Here is a 22,764-nt window from a genome sequence, read left to right as displayed (position 1 = left end):
TGTTAGAAGTAACTCTAGTACGAGCAAATTTCGGGGCATCACGAACACTGCCTGTGTTTTGGTGCTTTTGCACAGTCTTTCGTACCGTTTTCTTATCAGATTTCAATCTGTGCACGATTTCTCGATTGGATAAACCAGAAAAGTGGAGATTAATGAGCTCCTGGCGATTACTAAAAGAAAGTCGTGGCATATGGCCTAAATGTTACGCTGTATAACCTGGAACAACAACAACTACGATTAGAGATGCTTTGTCGCCTGTTCTTGGGTATTTTAAACTGATTTAGATGCGATAATTTAAGCTGGTTTTAATGCGGACTTTATTTTTGCATCTTCAATTTGAAGTAATTTTTAAAAATTTAGTTGAACACTAGAATATTTCAATTAAAAGTCAAATATGAACAGGAAAAATTATAGAGGAATAAAAGGCGAATTAAATGAGGTATAGGTTGTTTAAACAGTTATATTAAATTTAGCTTACATTTGCAGTTTTTGAAAAAATTACAAGTGCGGATTTTCTGTTTTCTGGCACTATATATATATATATATATATATATATATATATATATATATATATATATATATATATATATAGTGGTAACATATTTGGGATAAGAATTCAGGATGGAATACTAATTAACTAATTGTACTGGGTTTGCGAATAAACTACATGTGTAATTGCACGGTCGTCGATTTGCTTACTCCTTTCTAGGTTTGGGCTTTATGCATCACGCTTTAAGTTATGATGGACATGCTCGCACATTAATTAATTGATGGCAATACACAATTTTCGTCCCGGATTTGAGATCCGTCGATCGTCTCTTTTATTAGAACGATAGGTTTTACCCTCGTTTCCGATGATCAACAGATTCCATTACTACAGTAACACACGTACTCACACTCTATTGCCAAGGCATGGTGCTTTCTGTGGAAGTATCATTTCTTGATAAGTTTCTGCGACTGATCTTTACTCCTGATCTGAAATGGAACACATACATCTATTGCCAAGATCGCTGGAAAAAAATGGTTGGATGATTCTACCGATTCAGTAGGTATTTCACTGCCGATGCAATCCTCTATCTGCATAAGGGTTAAGTGCGTCCTAAAATGGAGTACTGCGGCCACATCTGGACAGGAGCTGTTCGGCGTTTCCTATCATGCCTTGACAGAGTTCAAAAACGGCTTCGATCTCTAGTAGATGATCGCCGTTTCTTTTCCCTACAACGTCTTTCCAATAGAAGAGGCCTTGCGAGCCTGCCTCTGCTTTATCCATATTTTTTATGGGAAAAGCTTGGAGCTATGCCCCTTGACAAACTTTCATAAAAACACTCGACTAGCTACAACCACTATCAACAATTCCCCCACTCTTTATTTAGATGCCTAAATATAAACGCAAATTCCATGAACAAAGCTTCTTTCCTAGAACTTCCCGGTAGTAGAACACTGTTCTGTTGGCCTACTTTCTGGCCGACAACAATATCGTAGCCTTCAAGTCCAATGTAAACATGTTCTTGTCATGCTGTTCCCTTAAATAATCAAATTCTACACAAATTACACCATTAACGATTACTACACTACCACCTAACATTCGTTAATTCTTATCCTCGAATGGCCTTCGGGCGTTTATAAGTGGTGACTCCTTTGTAAAAATAAACTTCAAATAACGATGAAACCTTTATATTTGCACAGAGTGTTAAATAGAATAGCTTTGAACACAGAAGAAAAATGTAATTGAAGGTTCATATTCGCAAATGTTCAAATTGATGAGCATTATTGTCCAGCAAACGCTGATAATACTTAAAGTGTGAGTACAATTTTGAGACACCTTGTTCAACCTTTACTTGAGAAATTTAAATTATGTACTGAGCAATCCAAAGAAACGCCATAATGCACGTCCAGGTGCTAATTGCATTTTTAACATGTGCAGATTCATTGGGGGAGAAAAGAAGGTGTAAGAAAAGCGTGTAAAAAATGCAATAGTTGCATAAGCTTATAATAACGAGGGACGTTTCAAAGTAATGCCTCCTATTGTTTTATTTCGTCCTGGGACTGCAAATTGCATTGTCATGATGCCTGAATATAACATAGTGCGAACGGCTATATGCAAATACCGAGCCATGAGCGAAGTGACATCACAGTAAGGAAAAAGAAGACTATAAAAAGAAGAGAGTACGTTCAAGTAGACGATCACGTGATAAACGTCACAACCGTTACTGTTGTATATTTTAGTTAGAAACAAAGTAATTAGGATCGACTATTATTATTGAAGTAGAATTCTGGAATCGAACACAGTTATTAAAAGTTAAAAAGAATACATTTTTGTTGGTTGAGATACGATTCCAGGAATGCAGTAAATTATCCACTGCAGTGAGGAATGCAAATTAGAATAACATATACAACAATAGAATACGGTAAAGAGAACGTTGTGTTAGTTAATTTGGGTCGAAGCAGGAATAATGGAACAATGAAAGTAACTCTAGTACGAACAAATGGGGCTTGTGTTGCTAGGATACGTGTTGGAAGCATGTGCATGGAAGTCACATGTCTGGCTCGCGTGCTGACGTCACAAAAAAGTATAGAATTAATATATACACTTAAGTTAAACTAGAAAACAAAGTCAAAGTCAGCCGAGGTAGTCCGAGGCAGTCAGCCATAAAGTTCGAGTGAGTCCGGTGGAGCAGACCGAGAAGACTGACAGAAACTCCTTTTAAGAACTTTCATTAAGACTTCTCTTCACATCTACCTCTCAGCCCCACTATACATCGCTTCTATTATAAATGTGTACCCAGCAACGCAACATAACGAGAAGTCACTCATGGTGGGAGAAAGGAGGATAGCATTCATAAATTATGACCCAGTCTTAAGTCACAATTGTATTTTGAGTGTAGCCACTACAGAAGATTTAACCTTCCACCCTCCAAAAGAGTGTAACATTACAACGGAAATGTATCCGCTACGTCACAGGTCCGCAACGAATAAGGACATGCTTTCCCTGTAGATTAGACAAAGAGTTCCGTTTGAAATTCCGTGCAGATTCTCGAATTCGATAAAGATTTCCCAGTCCGACAAGATAAGACCTGAAGGAGGGTCGGAGGTTACATCGGCCGCAACGTCGTGAAAATAACACTCAGGATGAGAACATCCAAATGATACGATTAATAAATCGTCGTCTCAAAAATTCAAAAACATTCTACGTATAGTTATGTAACACAGACGATGATGTTTTCTTTTAATAAAAAAAAACAAACTAGAAAGAAATGGTAGCCAAATATTCATGTAGACAACATAAGCTATTAAAACTATTGAAAAAGCAGTTTAATTTTCAAAATCAGAATTGACTATCAAGATGGCAGTCTTCAAGTCAAAAGTTAACTTATTAAACCGTCCTCTTAAATAATCAAATTTTTCCAATTTCTCCAATTTTTAAATCCTCTCATGATACTATTCATTATCCAACTAACTTTTATTAATCCTTATCCTCACGTGAATTTCCGTTTAACTTTTCTTTCTTTCCCCTCCTTCTATTCTATCTCTTTCTATTCCCCCAACCCCCCCCTCTCTCTCTCTCTCTCTCTCTCTCTCTCTCTCTCTCTCTCTCTCTCTCTCTTTCTCAATATCTCTCTCACTAAAATCTATATAAAAACAACTGAAAATATCTCATTTATCATTCTCTCCACTTTCAGCCGAAGATCGAACGCCCTGATTGGTTTTATCGATAGGTAAGTATCGTTCAACTTGTGAGAACCAGGTATGTAATGATTTTGATATCCATATGCGCCAATAATCTAATTTTTTTTTTTTAATATTTTCCGCTCTGACTCACCAGAAAATAAGAACTCATTAACTTCAAAAGAGAATTAAAAAAATTTATAAATTAATACGATAGCATGTGTGTTATTTTCCGTGCCACGCTTACATCCGGGTCGTTTAATCGTTATGTACTTCCATTTCTTGTCATAAATAATTTTCCTAAGAGTTTTTTCATATTTTTTTAGTTTGGTTCTATTATAGCTGATGGCACTTAAGTTATCTACTTATATATATATATATATATATATATATATATATATATATATATATATATATATATATATATATATATATAATTTTATCAAGAATTCTTCATAAGTTTTCGTTTCAGTTTCGATTATGGCTGAGGGAACTCAAGGTGTGTGTATATATATATATATATATATATATATATATATATATATATATATAATTATTTTTTTACTATTATAATCAAATACCTACAGACACTAGTGTTTCTCCCTTTCGAGAATCTTCAGTGCAGGGTGTCACGATTAACACCAGTCGAACGATTCGAACCCAGCAACACGAACCATCTGGCTCGATTAGCAGAGACCCTATCCATTCGGCTACCATCAACCGCGTGAAATAACGTTGAATTTAAACATTTTAATTTTAAATGTTCTTTATATATATATATATATATATATATATATATATATATATATATATATATATATATATATATCATACGTTTTTATTTCGATTTGGATTAAAGCTATTGCCCCCAAATCATATGGATATGTTTTTTAAATCGCAACTTTATAATATATAGAAATCGATAGAAAATTAATTCTATGATAATATACACGAAATCTTCAAGAATTTAAATATCATATTTAAGTGTAATTTACGATCGGGCTTTGCTGGGCGTTCGTACTAGCTTAGATAAATTTTTTCCAGTTTCAACAAAATAACTACAAAAATATCAGAGCGTCTCCATTTACACTGAAGATCTATAGAATGCCAACATCAATATATTACATATGAATGAGTCCTCTGTGGAATTTCCACAGGTCCCGCTAATCTAAATGAATAGATGATAAAGTTTATTCATGTATCACTCCTGTATTACTATCAAAACAGATTATTGTTAATTTAATCAGTAATATATTTAAATGGTGTATATATTATGGAAACGGAAGACGCAAAGACATTAATGCCGAATTTGCATAAATCTTTTTAAGCAATTTATAATCATCCACAATGTTTAGTGTCATTAATTTATAATTCTATTGTCCTTTTTATTCAAATATATAAGCATACTAGTAGACAACCCAGCATTGCTCTGTCGTAAAATACGCTTAAATATGAGAGTTTATTTCATCCAATTTACGTATTCATTATAATAGACAATTCTCTATCGATTATTATATTGCACTTAATATATAGCAGTAAAATCGAAACTATATATATATATATATATATATATATATATATATGACTTCACTGCCATCAGCTAGAATCGAAACCAAAACATATAACTCTCCATCATCAGCCACGCCCATACGTTTGTTATATATATATATATATATATATATATATATATATATATATATATATATATATATGCTAGCAGTTCCTCCAAGCTTTGCTCGAGCCATATGAACTGTTCATAACTTTATGTGCATATATATATATATATATATATATATATATATATATATATATATATTTAAAAGTTCATTTTATTAGTATTTTAAAGTATTTTATTACTGGGCAATGCCAGGTGGCCTGCTAGTATATAATACAAACGCTGTCCAAAATGAAAATTTCCTTCTTTTTTTTAACGTCTTTTATTTTCGTTTAGATACTTTTTTTATGAATAAGAGCGGAGGACTGCTTAAAATATAAAAATAAAATATTAAATACAAAAAAAAAAACATTGTTTTCTATGCCGGAAAAAAAACCTTCATATAATCTTGAATATATATGTATGTGTGTGTGTGCACGCATATATATATATATATATATATATATATATATATATATATATATATATGTATATCAATTAAAGAAATCAAGCGGAACGTTTACTCGATAATAGCAAGTAAATATTGAAAATGATATATGTATGTGTGTGTGTGCACGCATATATATATATATATATATATATATATATATATATATATATATATATACATACATATAGTAAGATTGGTATTAGATTGCACCTACTAGTTTTACTGGTGCATAAAGAAACAGACACATATGCATGTATACGCTCACATATACGTAGATGTACCGACACGTTGATACGCATATATATAGATATCGACAGGTACGTTCTCGCGCACATAACTTGCACTCTGTCAGTTGCTGCATTTAATTCGACGACGCCCCTCTAGTGCTACACTCTTCAAGATTAGTTTTCTAACAGAAACGACGTTTTTCAAGAAAGTAAGTACCATTTCAGCTTTTATTTATTAATTTTCATTCAAAGTAATTAATTTGATGTATTAAATTTTGTTAATTTAATAATTTTTTTCTTTGATTCTATTATTTTATTTCTATGCTATCGTTTACAAAGAGCTCATTTCTAAACAATTACGAAAAAAACTACTGGAATGCACTTGTGATGTTAGAATGTGTAAAATTGTTAACTTTGGTGAAAATTTCACTGTTTCATCTTTAATGGGGTTTTTTTAATCATCAATATTCGATAATTATCGATATTCGATAATTATCTGGCGCATTCAGTTACAAAATCTGTCTCAGAACACTCCCAGATACATGATATATTTGTGTGAAATTCAAAAATATCAGCCCAGTCGTTTTGGCGTCCATAGGGATCAAACTCACAGGAACACAGACAAAGTTGGTCTTTACAATTTTATTATTTGCATGATTATTACTCATGAATTCTCATTTACCAGCAATATCAATATTAATAGTGATAAAGAATTTTTTTTAATTCTATTTTCACCCCAAATAAGGCACGATTCCACTTTGAGGTAGGGGGTCATCATCAGGTATATTATGAAGGGAGATGAAGAGCGAGATGTATGTTCACATTACACTTGAACTTCTGCATGTCAGTACAGTTGGGAAAGCAGAATCCCGGAAGGAAGTTCCAAAGTCATGCAGTTCTGGGGAATAAACTATTGCAGTTGAAGGCTTTCTTTGTAGGGGCGGGATTTTGCTGCTTGTCGGGTTTGTCGGGGTTATTTAGCCGAGGGAGTACAAGGGCTTGTAGTTCGTTAGAGCATTCACCATTAAAATACTTGTAGAACAGGCAGAGGAATGCAACATTTCGTCGATGGGACAGAGGCTGAAGCTTAGATGACAGTTCAGGACCTATCAGGTTGGTCACACTCTTTTGAACCCTGTCCAAGAGTGAAAGACTGGTAGCAGATGCGCCAGCCCAAATATGACAACAGCACTCTATACATGGACGAATGGTGGCCTTATAGAGGTACAGGATACTTTAAGGCGTAAGTAGCTTTCTAGCACGGTAGAGAGAGCCCAGCTTCTTCGCAGCACCCTTGATAATGCTCTCAGTGTATCTGTTCCAACTCATGTTCCCTATGAACGTTAGGCCGAAGAGTTTAAAAGAAGTACTTTCATGTAATGTGTTTTGGGGCATTGCTATTGGGGGTAGAAAAGATTTTTTGTAATTATTGAAGGAAACAAGCTTAGTCTTAGCAGCACTGAATGTGACCATCTATTTTTGTTCCCATTCCACTACAGATTGGAGGTCTCTCTTTAGTGTTTCTGCCATTCTCTTAGATATGTGTTAATTTGTCTTCCCCCATTTATCTGTCACAGAGCCTGGTGTCATCAGCAAGTATACCCATCTCAGAGACAATTTTATCAGGCAGGTCATTTATGAATATTAGGAATAATACAGGTTCAAGGATAGACCCCTGAGGTACACCCGCATTTATTTCATATTGTTTAGATGTACAATATGGGTGTTACTAAGAAAATATTACCTATTTAAAAAATAAACAGAAATTTGAGATTCAAATCATTTCTAATCTATATTGTTTATTTTATTTTCTAAAAATGTTCTAAAGATTTTCTGGACTGCCATTTTCTCAAAAGGATACGTGTTATCCGAAGAAGTGCTAAAATTACAGTAACAAAACATCGTCCTAAAAAAAAGTTACATATTTTTGAATATATTTTATGGTTGTGCTCTAATTGTTTTACATGTTAATTTCTATGCTATTGTGTACAAATAGCTAATTTCTAAATAATTTTGAGAAAGCGGAGACCTTTTTATGTGGCAGTGGTGGTGGTGGTGGTGGTGGTGGTGGTGGTGGATTCAATTGAAATATTTAGCTATCTATAATATAAATCTCACCTATCTGTTTAAATATATGTATGTATGTATGTATGTATGTATGTATGTATGTATGTATGTATGTATAAAACATTCGACAAGGCGACGGATTTTCACGAGATCGGTATCGTTTTAAAGCTCGCGATTTCGAACGACAAATATCGAAACAATGGTTAAAAACATGAATTCCTTCACTTTCAACTGGGCACTGGAGGTCAAGGTGTGGTGTGGACGTGTGTTAAAAGAACACAGATGTCTTAGCGTCTTACTGTGCTTCTCCCAGGCAAATCAACCCCACGTGACGTCGTAACCATTGCCACGTAGACAGGGCTCTGATTAACGGCGAGGGTCTTGCGCCGTATAACTGGACCTTCACTGCCTTGTGGGCCAACCAAAGGCTAAGGGTGAGGCATTCTTGACAGAAACCTCCAGAGGAGCTTAGGCCTTGTCAGCTGCGGCGTGTGGAGTATGTTTTGATGCCGGCGTGTGGAGCATGTTTTGGTGGCATGGTGGATGGAGAGGGCTCCCGTAAGCCGTGGTGAAGGCAACCCTCTAGGAGAAGGAAAACTCTGATATAAAAACTGCTGCTGCCAACTATGTTCTTTTTGGTTCAATATGGCAGTTGTTTAGAGAGTGGAATTGTCTCGGTGCAAAGTATTTCCTCACTATACAAAGCCTCAAGCACAGGCATTGCTTGATATAAATTAGAGACACATTTTACCATCAGTGCGTCTCTCGATAGAAAAAAGGCTGTTTGTAGCCTAAAACGGCAAAACATTCAATGAAGTTGGCGAATATAGTTATGAACGTAAATGGCAATAAGGGAACTTGAACTTCCAGGGCCTGGCCCAGCAGGTGTCTCAGGGCTCCACAGCCTGGAGCTGGTCGTCATCATGCTACTGCGAGAAAATATATGACAATGACCATCGGCTGTTGGAATGTGTGGACGCTGCTTGACTCATCGTCAGCAATAACCCGTCGAGAGCGTACATCTGCTCTTGTATCTACGGAACTTCAACGTTATGACATGGACATAGTTGCGCTATCTGGGACTAGGCTGGCTGATGAGGGACAGTTTTATGATTTGGCTGGGGCCTACACCATTTTCTGGAATGGTAGAGCAGATGGATGTAAGAGGGAATCAGGCGTGTCTTTTGCTATAAAGGCATCAATTCTTTCTAGCCTGGAAGAACTCCCCTGTGGTGTGAGTGATTGGATCATGACTATGAGGTTACTTCTGATAAATTGCTGGCGATGTTTTGCCTGAGTCGCAGTGTGGTTTTAGAAATAGTCGAGGGACAGTGTGGTTTAGAAATAGTCGAGGGACAGTAGATATGATTTTTACAGCCAGGCAACTACAGGAGAAATGTATAGAACAGCGAAAGGGTCTGTATCAGGTGTTCATCGATTTAACCAAGGCCTTTGATGCAGTCACTAGTGATGATTTGTGGGAGATTCTGAAAAGGCTTGGCTGTCCTGACAAGTTTGTAACCATCTTAAAGCTTTTCCACGATGATATGAAGGCTGTAATCAACGTTAGGGAAGAACTGGCTGATCCTATCTCAGTAGAAAATGGTGTTAAGCAGGGAGACATTCAAGCACCCACATTCTTTGCGTTGTATTTCACCATGGTCTTTCGGATGTCATTCGGGGGTTGTTACCGAACTACTGGGGGTGTCGTTCAACATTAGGCACTTCAATACAAGTACAAAAGTACTCACCAACACGATCCGTGACTTGCTCTATGCGGATGACTGTGATCTGGTGACTCATACGGGGGCTGATATGCAGCGTCTTGTGGACGCCTTTGCGGTTGCCTGCAGCGCATTGGGCCTAACTATCAATCTGAAAAAAAAGCTGTCAATGTATAAGCCTGCGCCAGACATGCTATACTATGAAGCATCAATTTATGTCTATGGGTGGAAGATAGCCGTTGTCACTACGTTTGTATAGTTGAGTAGCACACTAGGTATGACTGGTGCCCTGGATGACGAGGTATCGTTACGGATCAGTAAGGCAAGTGATGCTTTTGGAAAGTTGGACAAGCGTTTGTGGAGCTGTCGTGGATTCTCGCTACCAACAAACATCAAGGTCTATGCCGCATGCGTTCTCTCTGCTCTTCTCTATGCCTGTAAGACTTGGACTACATACAGGAAGCATTTGAGACGTTTCGAGCAGTTTCACCAGATGTGCCTACGGCAATCTCTGGTGTGGGCTGGCAAATGTATGTCAGTAATGTTGAGATTCTTGAACGGACCAAATGTCTAAGCATTGAAGCTCTCATCATCACACATAGACTGAGGTGGAGTGGTCATGTGGTGAGGATGTCAGACAGTAGACTTCCCAAACAACTCTTTCATGGCGAGCTCGCCGTGGGAAGACGTCTGGCTCAAAAGCCTAAAATGAGATACAAGGATTGCTTGATGTCCACCTTGAAAAAATGTGAGATGGATGAGAGAACCTGGGTGAGTCTTGCTTGGGATCATGGAGAGTGGAGAAAGACCTTGCGGGAAGATGTGGGCAAGTTTGAGGCTGATCGAACCCAGTATGACCGACTGAAACGTGATATCCGGAAAGAGAAGGTGCAAGAAGCAGTGGATGGACTGGGGCGCCAAATTGGTTTGGAGTGAAGTGTACGGGAGATTGTTTCTGAGCAGAGTTGGGCTGATAAGCCACTAGATTATTCATCAGCGCAGTGGGCCACAAAACAGTCTTGTGTTGCCAGATCTAACCTGTATCAACTGCGTGCGGACGTGCAAAACAGCAGGCGGTTTGAAGCGGCATTTCAATATGCATAGAAGTGACAATCAAGAACGTGCTGCTAGTGGCGCACATTTCTGCACAATGTGTGCCAAAGAATGCCAGTGTTTGGCAGGGCTGGAAAGCCACCTTCGTGCGGCCCATCACTGATTTGTTTTCATCTTTCTGTATATATATATATTTTTATATGTGCTATATCAAGTAATGGCAATGTTCGAAAACGAATTTGTTGCCATCATCTATGTCTGCCCCAAAACTTTCACGAAATCAGTATCGGTTTGAAACTCGCCCTTTCGAACGACAAATATCGAAACAATGGCTAAAAACATTAATTCGTTCACCTTCAACTGGGCACTTTTCTACAAAAAGGGGGTCGCTTTTTTCGTCGATATTTTCGAAATTCATCCCTTCTTTTCGATTGAATAGCCTTAATTTAAACCTTCGCCACTTCCGGTTTGGCGATGAACGCAACAGCAGAGATATGACGTCTCTTTGAACGTTCTTTTCCTCCTTCGCGGTACGGGTTGGAGCCTTCATGTCTACTACCACTTTCTTTTTGCTCAACATATATATATATATATATATATATATATATATATATATATATATATATATATATATATATATGTTTTACTTTTATTAACGTTTTATCTGTCCAGTAAAACATGTTTCGGTTACCGACTTGTATTTACCATCCAGAAACCTGTAAAGTCTGACGAAGTTACTGGATCGTAAATACGATTCGGTAACCGAAACATGTGTAATTAAACAGATAAAACGGTAATAATAATTAAAACACATATTTGCTCTGCAATAGTATTGAGCACTTTCTTCAGGTTTTAACTAATTAACATTTTTGGTAAATATATATATATATATATATATATATATATGTGTGTATATAAATACGTATATTTGGTAAAAAAAAAACTAGGATAAAGAGTGCTGAATACGTTAATAGAACCAAATATTTTTTTTTTTTATTTCAACCTCAACTGTATTAACTTACTTCATACACGTTGCTTCAATCGTATGATTCAAGTTAAAACTTGAATCATACGATGACATGGACGAATAATCCTTATCCCGTCTATTGAAACAACTTGTAATGAAGTACGTTAATACACTCGAGATTGAAATAAACACACACACACACATATCTATATCTATATATATATATATATATATATATATATATATATATATATATATATATAGATAGATAGATAGATAGATAGATGGATAAATAGATTATATTTTGTGTACATGAAGTTGTTAGATGAAATAAGTAATTGGTACCGTCCGTTTCAAGCCCGATAACTAGGACCGTTTCAGAGATGAGTATTGGCTGAAGAGAGCTTGATATGGATATCTAAAACGGCCTAAATTATCGGGCTTGAAACCGACGGTACCAATTACTTATTTCATCTAACAACTTCATGTACACATGTACGACTTATCTCATCTAACAACTTTCTGTACACAAAATAAAAAATATAAATACGCTCTTATTTTTCGGATTTTCCTTTTAATTGAGCACTCTGTTGGATTAACTTTCAAAAAAAATAATCATATATATATATATATATATATATATATATATATATATATATATATATATATATGGGTTCTTGCTAATGAAGCCAGATATGACTTCCATTGCCAGGGTTCGAATCTCTCGACTGGCATTAATCGTGACTGCTGAAAGAACGAAACACTAGTGCTTGTAGGTATTTAATTATTATAGTAAATAATTATGCCAGCCCTTTAAGAACTTGTTTCTTATCGTTGAGAACTTTCAGTTGTAATAGGTCGGTCAACTTAGCTCATATGCGTAGATCGTCATATAATCACTAGATCACTCTAACTGACGTTATAAGCATTTGAAAAGAATAAATGTTTAATTTCAACTGTATCTCTTATGGTTGTCGGTAGCCGGTTGGTTCGGGTCCTTGCTAATGAAGCCAGACATGACTGTTGTTGCCAGGGTTCCAATATCTCGACTGGCGTTAATCGTGACACCCGGAACTGATGATTCCCGAAAGGATTAAACACTTGTTTCTGTAGGTATTTAGTTACTATATAAATAAGTATATATATATATATATATATATATATATATATATATATAATATAAAGCTGAACGTCTGTGTGTGTGTGTGTGTGTGTAGTCACGAATAGTCTCCTATATGGTTGACTATTTAAAAAACTGATTACATATAATGATAGAAGATGTATCGAGGATCAGGAATGGGTATGTTTGATCTGGCAGAACGGTGGTTCATAAAAATTGTGTGGTCGGCGTTCGACGCTCGCCCCCAAAGTATGGAAATAAAAAATGAAAAGAAAACGTGTACAAGGGTTTTTGATATAGATGTACATAAGAATACTTTGATAAGTATGTTTCAACTTACATAGGGATGGTATAATAAAATTGTGGGGTCTGCGTTCCCGCCTATACTCCATGGAAATGTGGCACAAACTTTAACAAAGACTTTTCATATCTATTTGCGTAAGTATACTTTGATAATTATGTCTCAGTTTGAAGAAATATGGTATAATAAAATTATTGAGTGTTCGTTCGCGCTTGACCACCATAGAATGTAAATATGTCACAAAGTTTAACAAGGTTTTTTTAAAAGGGGTTGAGGGTCCACAATAAAAAAGTCGGAACTTTAGACAATTATTGACACAAATTTGCATATGTCTGCTTTTTTCCTTCTCCACTTGCACGTGGTACTCTTTCGAAAATAGATAAATAGATAAATAATAAAAAATAAGAATGTTACTTGTTATCGTGTCAAAAGAAGGAAAAATCCTGCCGACGTGATTACATGTCTTTTTTAAGACATTTACATAGCCTTTTCATTTTTATTTATATATCTGTTTAAGCTTTTTTTTTGCCTGTGTACTAGAAGGAATTCAGTTGATTACAACCCTTTCTACGTGTTCTTTACATTACGAATCCGACGGCGCAATACTACACCGTTCAATACTATAAAATTGAAACGAAGCTGTTTTGCTTGGAAAGGGTGCCATTTTCTTCTTATTCATGTTTATATCGATTCCTTGCTTTAAAAAACTAAAGTAATTACGTGTTTACTTTTGTAATATCCCATTTTGTTGTTTCGGGTTATTTTACTAAAGTAAGTAAAGCTTCATTATTTTTCAAAACTGTTTTTGTTTCTTTGTTTTTCGATATTTCATCGATATTATTTAGTAAGCGTCTTTAGCAGAAAACCCAACAAACGACTACCGAAAAAATAAGTATGCAAGAAATAAATGTTACTATAGTCAATAAAAGTACAGTTCATGTTATTTTTTGTTTTCAAATAGTTTTTAATGCTCTTTACTTGAAATAATTTCAGCGAACCGAAATTAAAACGAAATTTGAGGCGATAACTACTTAAATGAATTTTTATATAAACTACACATGCCATAATCGAATATTTCTCAAACACAAAATAACGGAAAACATTTCAAAGTCGCCGCCATTTTGATTTTTTTTCACCGGTTCGTGAATTAAAAAAAAAATTTTTTTATACAAACAATGAACTTTTCAATCAATTTTTTTTTTACAAAACAATGAACTTTTCTACCATAAAAGTAACGTTTATTGACTGTGGTAACATTTATTTCTTGTATATTTATAGTATTATATATATAACATTTTCTCTTTGTAAGGAAACATCATTTTGTTGGTCACTCTTGGCTACGAATGGGAACAAAGTTGATATAAAAAATATATTTTCGCGAAAATTATCTTTACTTTCATCATATTTTGCTTCGGGTAAAATTTTTGAGTATCAAAACCTATTTCTTTACAATACCCTCCTTTTCATAACCTATCATACTTTCATCAATCACAGTTCATTTTCTGTAGAGTGTGTTTGAACCCAGTCAACGACGGGTACTTCTGCTAGTATATATATATATATATATATATATATATATATATTTGTATATTTTGACAGCAAGTCATTATTCAAGGACATCTGATTGAGCACGACAAAGTTATTCTTTTTTCCGATTTTTCTTGATATCTTTTTCCATTCGCCGAGCGGTCTTTTTTCATTTCAGTTGGCATGTTGTATAAAATGGGGCCCAAAAGTTGTTGTTCAGCCATTTTCTTCTCAAGTGCTTTTTTTTGTGTGTCCAATTATCATCAGGAGCGATTGTTGTTGTCGTTTTCGTTTTTTTTCTTTTTCTTTTTTCTTTTTTTGAGGCTTTGTGTATTTATAGTTTTTTGGTGATGGGGGTTATAAAGGTGGGTGCAAGATTGTTAGGGGCGAATTATTTTTAGTTTTAATTTCGATTTTCTTATTTTATAGTTTGTTTATTTTTTTCTTGTTAGTTATTAAATGTTGTTAGTATATTTCTATTCAACATGGCAGCTGATTTTTAAAAAAATCTACTCGGCGAATGGAAAAGATATTCAGAAAAAAATAACTCTGTTGTATTCAATCAGACGTGCTTGAATATAACACACAAACACACACAGACACACACACACACGCACACACACATATATATATATATATTTAATTATATATATATATGTATATATAAAGTTGAATTTTTTTCTTAATCTGACATTGATATTAAAGCCTAATTTGTCTTATTCAAAAATTATTCAAACAAACATTTTAATATACTCAGTCATGTATATGCAATCGATTTCATGCATGTTCACTAATTTCCATATTCCTTTGAAAAACGAGCGCTAATTAATTAATTATTTATTTTATGATTTCTTTTTAGGTGATTGGTTTCATATCACTAATACGCGGAATTCTATTTATGCATAGTTTCTGTATTCTCCATCATCGCGTGGAATTTAAGATGAAAACGTTCTAGCACACGGAAGTATTATATATACCTATGCATATAAATATATAAGTCCTCTTGTGAGTGCGTGTGTGCGGAAACTCTCTACCAAACTCCTCACTCATTTTCTGGTCCACACACTTAAAAGTTGCTATATAAGGGATTTAGACCTGTGAAACAAATTAAATTTGGTTTCTAGCTGGTAAAATTTACTGGTAAAAGAACGTATTAAACCTGTTATCTCTCTGTATGCGCAAAGACATTTTTTGTTCGGGGTCACTTAATTTTTAATGTTTTCTGATCTATCCGTCGATAGCTCAAACGGTGATAACTCAGGCTTGAGTGCAAATATTTTCGTTTCTATTCTAGCTGATCGCATCCGTCCATTTTTTTTTTACATTTGAAATCATTACTATATATTTGCTACAATCTGATAATCAATAGAGAATTTGCTCTATAATAATAAACAATGTGTGTGTATAATGCTTGTATAGGTTGGTTTCCTAGGTCTAAGTCCAATGAAACCCCCGTGATTATTAAAGAGTATTTCAATGCAATTTCAAGTTTATTATATAAACCGTATTGGTTTCATGTGTGCATACATGTTTCAGTGAATCCCAATTCAAGGATACCACTTCATCAGACCAAAAAAGAAGCGATATTGAAACGAAACTCAAAATTACATTTGTTTTTATAAGATATTCGGGTGTGGTTTACGCGCTAGAAGAAAGTGGTGTGTATAATTTGTGAATTTGAGCAGTAAGCGTTTGGGAGGGAGGTACAGTGAAGGAAGGGAGTAGGGGTAAGGGAGGAGAGGGGTACGATCTCATGTGGTTAAGATGTCGCAGCAGGGAAGTGTTGGTATTCTTTTAACTTGGGGGTTGTTTATTGGCCTAAGTTTTTGGTTTGGTCTGAAGTAATAATATACCCTCGCTACTTCCTTATCTTTGGTTTATAGGGTTATTTTTTTCGTTTTCTGATGACGAATTCATTTTCCGTCTATTTTATTGATAAGTTCTATTTTTCATTTATTTAATTTATTTATTTTTATTTATTTTATTTACATATATATGCCTGTATGCATCTCTACTCATATATAAAATGACTTCAATGTTTCTGTGGATAACACAATTGAACTGTGATACTCAACTTGCATATTGAACTTTAATTCACGCCATCGTATGAAAGTAGTTTTATAAAATCAGTAGTTAGTTTTCTACCGTGCAATTTAAGCTACAATGTGCTGTAGGCTAATTCACAGCCGGAAGACATGTGAAGCTTCCTTCTGGTGTACCGCGGTGGGTTCCCGACTAAAGCAGGTAATTAATCGATTTGACTGAAACATAGGCAATTTCACCGATATCAATGAAAATAAAAATGTTATAAGTGGAGAATATTTGTTTATATATTCAACTGCGGGCAACGTCGAGTCTCCCTTCTAGTATATATATATATATATATATATATATATATATATATATATATATATATATATATAATTTATAAAATATAACGCAATGTTAAACTCGTTTTATCTCAGAACTTATTTGACTTTTCTAATCGGATATGTATTCAAAGATAATCTACGAAAAGATATCCGAGTAGACATACAAAAAAACGCAGAATATCTAGTGTAGCTTAATCGCCATATATATTTTATAAATTACTAACTAGCTCTACCTACGTATTGAGCACTTTTAAAGTAAATACTTAAAGTTTACGCATAAATCTATACTTTCGTATATTAAATTTATGTGAGTAAATGAAGTAGTTATATATATATATATATATATATATATATATATATATATATATATATATATATATATAGTAATTCGCTGATTCATACTATTCAGTAATGAGGTTAGACGCAGTGAGATGTAAAACTGGAACACCAGTGGAGATAAATAAAGTATCGTTTGCAGTTGTATGTTTTACATTTTTGTGTAGTGCGTTTTTAAACTTGTGCAGACATATTTTTTGTATGTCTATTCGGATATCTTTTCGTAGATTATCTTTGAATACATATCCGATTAGAAAAGTCAAATATGTTCTGAAATAAAACGAGTTTAACATTGCGTTAGCCTTTTTATTTATTTATTTTTTTCTGAGTGGTAATGTATTGAAACGCCCGTCATGCCCACCGTTTCTTAAGCAAGATGTGTTGCTTTTTGTCTTTTTTTTTTATTTTGTGGAATTTTATATTTCTGGTTCATTCACAGTGATAAGATATAATGAAATCCAGAAAAATAAACTTAGATTTGAGATTGGTTTTTTTTTTAGGGGGGGGGGCATTTTAACTCGAATGTAGAAAAAAAACAAGAGCAACAATTCAATACCTATAGAAGCTTATTGCAGAACATTATACTCGTCCAAGACACTCTGGGCCACAGAAATGTTGATTTTGAGTGGGCACTTCATGGTCCAAATCTTAGCCTAGAATGATTTATTTTGAAACTATCTTGAGAGACATAAATATACATTGATACTCAGATTATCACGAAACTGAATGAAACCGCCAGGAAATGGTCAGAGCTATACTAATATAGATTCGTTATGATGTCGATGACAAATTTTTATTGACCCTGCAGCACTGAACAGAACCAAATAAAAGTCATCTCTAATATATGCACTATAATAATCCAATAATATGGCTAAGATCAAAGTTTAGTATCTGCTCTAATTTTACACTGTATATGTTGTCTTCGGTCAGTGAAGGAGAGATCTTACCTCAGGAAAATTTTTATTTTTTGGTAATCCAGAATGCCTTTTGGAACAGTTGGGCAGATGTTATGTTTAACTCTGTCCTCGTCGAGAGATAGATAAATAGTGAATACAGTGTTTCAATATTACATTTTATACATAGTAAACCACATATTCATTTAGTTCTTGTGGAAGATTAGGAATAAGGTCCATTGATATTTTAGACCTGGTTTTCTTTTCTTTTCTTTTCTGTGATGGCGTCATGCTGTTTATGAATAGCTGTAACTACTGCCATCTTTATAAATTTCTTTAATTCTCTATTTCTATTCCTCTGCTTAATCGAACTAATCGGTCTTACTTGCGGTATATGAGGTCGGTTACATTGAACTTCGCAAGACTTTGTTTGGTTTCTGTTTGAATATTATGAAATCACAATGTTATTGATTAACCAATCAGTTATATTGGATATTCCGAAGCCTAGAGAAATGTCCCGTATAGAACATCTGAATATGTCCCAATCAGATCTCGAGTATCTATATACATTCTGCTATGGAAAAGGGACATCGTCGTAGTTTTGAACTTTGCATCTTAACTGAAACAACTTAGTGATTGGAAGATCTTAGCAGAGACAGAGCAATGAATGGGCGCTATTCAGGGCATATTGTCAGAAAAAGACCAAGGAGGGTTGTAAATTGTCCGCCAGCCTCGGATACGCGAGTATTTTCTTACTTCTTCTCCTGTGGGTTAGACACCAAGTTAAATGTGAGTTTTTTATGAAAGTCTCTTCCTTTCAATATCTTTCCCACAGAAGAGACGTTGTGAGCTTCTCTCTGCTCTAACGTTATTTTTATAGCAGGTGCTCGTCTGAGCTCCAATCTATGCCCCTATTGCCAAACTTTCACGAAAAACATTCGTCTAACTGAAACTGCTATCAATAATTTTCCCTACTCTTTATCTATGTCCAAACCTAAACGTAGAGTCCAAGAACTTTCTTAGAACTGCACGTCTGTGGAACTTTGTTCCGTTTGCCTACTATAATATGGTCATCTTCAAGTCCAACATAAACAAGTACCTGATGAACCGTCCCCTCAAGCAATCCAATTTATCAAATTTCCACTACTAACTATTACTATGACATTGTCCCATTGACTACCGAACGCTCTTTAACCTTTATCCTCAAATGACCTCCGGGCCTCGATAAAAGGTAACTTATTTGTAAAAAAAAAAAGGTGTTTATGTGGAACAGACTCGACTAGAACTTGGCACACTCACGTTTTCAGTACGTGTCGTTAACCGTTTAGCCACCCTAATCCTCAGGTACTTTTATCAACAATGGTGCTAGATCCATCCATCCAGCGCGGCAGTAGCCGAGATTGAACTCACTACAAGAGTTTGTAGTGTAATTCAAATCTTATCTGTAGCTGAATACTTGATGCTTCGTCAGGGCTATCAAGGGTATTTTTATCGTGACGCTATCACTAGATAGGGTGCCTACCATAGCTTAAGAGAGTCCCATCTATCCTCGAGATAAAAAGGATAGACCGCGCCAGTTTCTCAACCTGGTATTTTACCTCGTGGTGCATACAGCGCCTTGCATTTAAGTAACGCACAATAACTTTATCACACCGGTTCTTGCCAGATCACCGAAGTTAAGCAACGTTGAGCCTGGCCAGTACCAGATGGGGTGCTAGATAGTAAGTCAAAACGTTATGAAAAAATATAATCGGTCTTGTTTGAGTGGAAAGTAAAATATCAATGGCAACGCTGGTTTACTCGGGAAAATTAACCTTTGTTATGAAACGTCCCGAGAACGGTAACCACTTTACGTTAAGTATAATACAATATTTTACTATTTACAACAATAACAATTTACTTTGAATTCACTTTGAAATTAACTACTCAGCTAACTACCCTTGTAACTAACTACTAGGGAAGAAGAAGGGAGTCCCTCGCTCTTTTACAGAGAGGGAAAAAAACGTCCTCACTTCATGGCTGCCGAGATTAAAGAGGAAGGGAATCGTCGAAATTGCATTGTGGTCCTTTTTTTCTGTGTCGTTCCGCGCCCGACTAAATCACCTCCTGGCTATGGGACAACAACAACCAGTGGCACTATGAAATAGTGCCACAGGGTCACTTTTCTCAGAGATACTTTTAACGATAGTATTTCGTTCATTTATTAGAGGATAGATTGCAAAGATGAATGCGTTTATACACTGTGAGCACGTGTGAAGCAATTCTAGGTCTTCTTTGAAAATGTCCTTGTTATGTGGACATCTACCTTAAATGTAGACACTTATTCCACGTGGGAGATCGAATTTGGAGATCATATTCGATTTAACTGTAATTGTTCGATTATCAATAGAACCATACAGTGATAATGCTAGATTCACACAGAAAAAATATATCCGTTTTTTTTCTACAGTAAGTGGATTTCAATCTATTGAACGCTGGCAAGCATACCCTGAATCTTGGAAAAGGACATCCGCTAGTAGGAATCCAGGTAAAGAGGTTTAGGAACTGGATAAAAGCTTGTTCAGAAGAAATTTAAATTCAGGGAATATCTAATGACTATAGACGAAATTCAATGCAAATCTCGGCCCTGTCGGTGGGGCATTAGAATACACCGACTACCCTCCTGCAGAGGGTAAAAGTCCCTCAATGGGGGTCCTGGATATGACCTTAAACTATATCCAGTGGTGAGGCCCCAGCTTGTGGGCTTTGGGGAGTGTGGAGCCACCCTTCAATTACCATTGCTCCCAGGTCCACTCTGATCGGAGTGGTAGTACCTGTTAGGGTCCCAACTATAGGTTAAATAGAAACCGACTTGAAAACAACAAATATATTCTATTAAAAAAATTTTCTTCAAAATCTTTGGATTCGGCATTAAATAACCCGAAAAGGGTTGATATGCCGTAAAACAAAAACAACCAACCAACCAATCAATGCAAATCTGAAATATTTAAATTTTTAAATGAAATGGTGTGCACGTAATTTGCCCTTCCTTCAATACCCTTCAATATCCTCCAATATCCTTTAAAATAGTTCATAGAAACTGAAAATTGCGAGATAGTGACGTTTAATGCCGGATGTAAAAATGTCAAAAAGAAAAATCGAAAATCCCTGAACTTTCACGCAAGGCACCCATCTCCTATTTGTCTAGTAAATCAAATTAAATATTGCACACATTATCAACCGGTACATCCAGTAGTTATGTTACAACAATCGGACTAATAAATTAATCTGTTTAGAAATAAATCCCATACATAAAAGGATATGAAGACATACACATACCTAACTTGATATATCATCTTTTCTCAGCCTTTTTCATCCTTGTGTAATACTAAAAATATACTAAATCTCAAGAAATCTCCAACGGGTTTAAACAAAATTATATATATACTATACTATAATAATTATTAAATACCAACAAATACTAATGTTTCATCCTTTCGGGAATTATCAGTGCAGGGTGTCACGATCAACAGCGGTCAATAGATAGAACCCGGCAACACAGGCATCTCTGACTCCATTAGCAAGAACCCAAATCCATTCGGCCACCGTTAACCGCGGGAAATATTCTTGGCATTTAAATATTTATTATTTTAGAGTGATCTAATCATTATATGATGATTGGCACATGTGAGCTAAATTGACCGACTTTGTTTCAACTGAAAGTGCTCAACGATAAGAAACGAGTTTCTTAAAGCAGCTGACATAATAAATTACTATAATAACTATTAAATACCTACGGGCACTAGTGTTTAATTCTTTCGGGAATCATCAGTGCAGATTCGATCCCGGCAACAAAGCAATCTCTAACTGTATCTCACATTTTATTTCCATCATAGTTCACGTAGTAAACATCGTTTCCCATTGCATAATAAAGACCACTATATGCATATACCTCCCTGCATCGGGTAATATAATACGTATTCAAACACCAAGCAAAAAAAAAAACAATATTAAAATAAACACACATAAATATAGGAATAAAATTATATAAAATTATATGATAATTGGAAAAAAAACAAATAGGAAAAAAAGGGAAAATTAAAACAAAAATAAATAAATAATAAATAAAAAAATAAAAATACGAAAGTACGGGTTAAAATGGAAAACTATTTTTACATAGCACCAAAAGATGGAGGAAGTGAGGAAGCATGGCTGTGGAAATCCTTTTACCCGAATACGATGTCCACCATGTTAAAAATATACATTTTGTTGTAAAAATCTAATGGATAAACATCTGAAGAAGTTGGTAGGGACAGGATATTTATATGGAAGCATAAATCTTAAAATTACCAACTCATCAATGAAACAGCTGTAATGAAAAAAATCCAGGAAATAAACGAAGGTTATAAAAATGAAAACGTGAGTCT

The 22,764-nt window shown here is 34.9% G+C and overlaps 1 protein-coding gene across 9 annotated transcripts in view; it reads left to right on the top strand.

Annotated features, from left to right (window-relative positions):
• Nucleotides 1-22,764, top strand: part of LOC145263133 (putative acyl-CoA synthetase YngI) — a 146,110-nt gene that overhangs the window by 35,107 nt on the left and 88,239 nt on the right. For 3 of the 9 annotated variants that reach the window (XM_080120085.1, XM_080120083.1, XM_080120084.1), the window contains one exon: nt 3,681-3,716. The gene's annotated coding sequence lies outside the window, so the exon portion shown is untranslated. Of the gene's footprint in view, nt 1-3,680; nt 3,746-6,026; nt 6,208-22,764 lie in introns of those variants that run through there. The other 6 variants (XM_080120086.1, XM_080120087.1, XM_080120082.1 and 3 more) reach the window with 5 other exon arrangements.

The sequence above is a fragment of the Euprymna scolopes genome, chromosome 38 (assembly GCF_053919585.1).
Source record: "Euprymna scolopes isolate OS-2025 chromosome 38, ASM5391958v1, whole genome shotgun sequence".
NCBI classification, from domain to species: Eukaryota; Metazoa; Mollusca; class Cephalopoda; order Sepiida; family Sepiolidae; genus Euprymna; species Euprymna scolopes.
Note: the sequence above shows the minus strand (reverse complement) of the source record. Positions and strands in the feature narration are given on the sequence as shown.